Source organism: Octopus bimaculoides, chromosome 1 (assembly GCF_001194135.2).
Source record: "Octopus bimaculoides isolate UCB-OBI-ISO-001 chromosome 1, ASM119413v2, whole genome shotgun sequence".
Taxonomy (NCBI): Eukaryota; Metazoa; Mollusca; class Cephalopoda; order Octopoda; family Octopodidae; genus Octopus; species Octopus bimaculoides.
In genome coordinates this window covers 173,332,469-173,333,503 of record NC_068981.1, presented here as the reverse complement: position 1 = coordinate 173,333,503, position 1,035 = coordinate 173,332,469, and the positions used below count along the sequence as shown (strand labels likewise).

At 42.5% G+C, this 1,035-nt stretch overlaps 1 protein-coding gene across 1 annotated transcript in view; it reads left to right on the top strand.

Moving 5' to 3' along the window:
* Nucleotides 1–1,035, top strand: part of LOC106867665 (gamma-soluble NSF attachment protein) — a 31,945-nt gene that overhangs the window by 14,010 nt on the left and 16,900 nt on the right. The window lies entirely within an intron of this gene.

Below are 1,035 nucleotides of genomic sequence, written 5' to 3'. Positions count from 1 at the left end.
TGTAGGATTTTCGAGCGAGATCGTTGCCAGTGCCCCTGGACTGGCTTGTGCGGGTGGCACATAAAAGACACCATTTCGAGCGTGGCCGTTTTCGTGCGGGTGACACGTAAAAGCACCCACTACACTCTCTGAGTGGTTGGCGTTAGGAAGGGCATCCAGCTGTAGAAACTCTGCCAAATCAGACTGGAGCCTGGTGTTGCCATCCGGTTTCACCAGTCCTCAGTCAAATCGTCCAACCCATGCTAGCATGGAAAGCGGACGTTAAACGATGATGATGATGATGACATAGTAACATTTCCATGTCTCTTTCTCAGTGAGGATCGTGTGCATCTGTCATTGCCTATATGTGTCATCCTGATTTTCACTGATACACTACTTTGCAGTCCAGAACACCCACTCACAATCTCTGATCATCATTTTGCAGGAAAAATTGGCAAACCTCTTACCTTCTGCTTCTCCACAATCTCTCATGACTTATTTTCCAGGCATATGACAGGGAGAGGAGATTCTTCAGGATCATACCATTACAATTGGTGATGAAATAACCTCAGGCATAATGCTGTTGAGTTTGGTCCGACCAAGAATTTTCTTATAACATGGTCTTGTCATCACATGCACAAGATGCTACACACCTTCTCTGGAAGTTTTCTCTCTTTCATCTAACTATCCTGATTTGATATCTGTACAAGGAGGTTGTGAAGAATACCATTTGTATGCCATCAACTTAGTGCATGTCTTAATTCCATTGCAATGGTAGACACTCTTTTGCATGGTTTCCCAAAAGTAGCATACATGAGATGAATGCAATTTGAAATTTTATTACATATAGGGGAATCCTTATTGTGGTTGCTTCCAATATAACAGAAATGGTTAACTTGTTCAAAAGGGTGGTAGCAATTTGAAAAGGGGATGTTTTTTGTTCCAGGTGGAGATTGCACCAAGACCTTCATTGTTTTTTCTATAAAATAGACACCAAACAATGAAAATCTCTCTCTCTCTCCCTCTCTCTCTCTCTCTCTCTCTCTCTCTGCATTC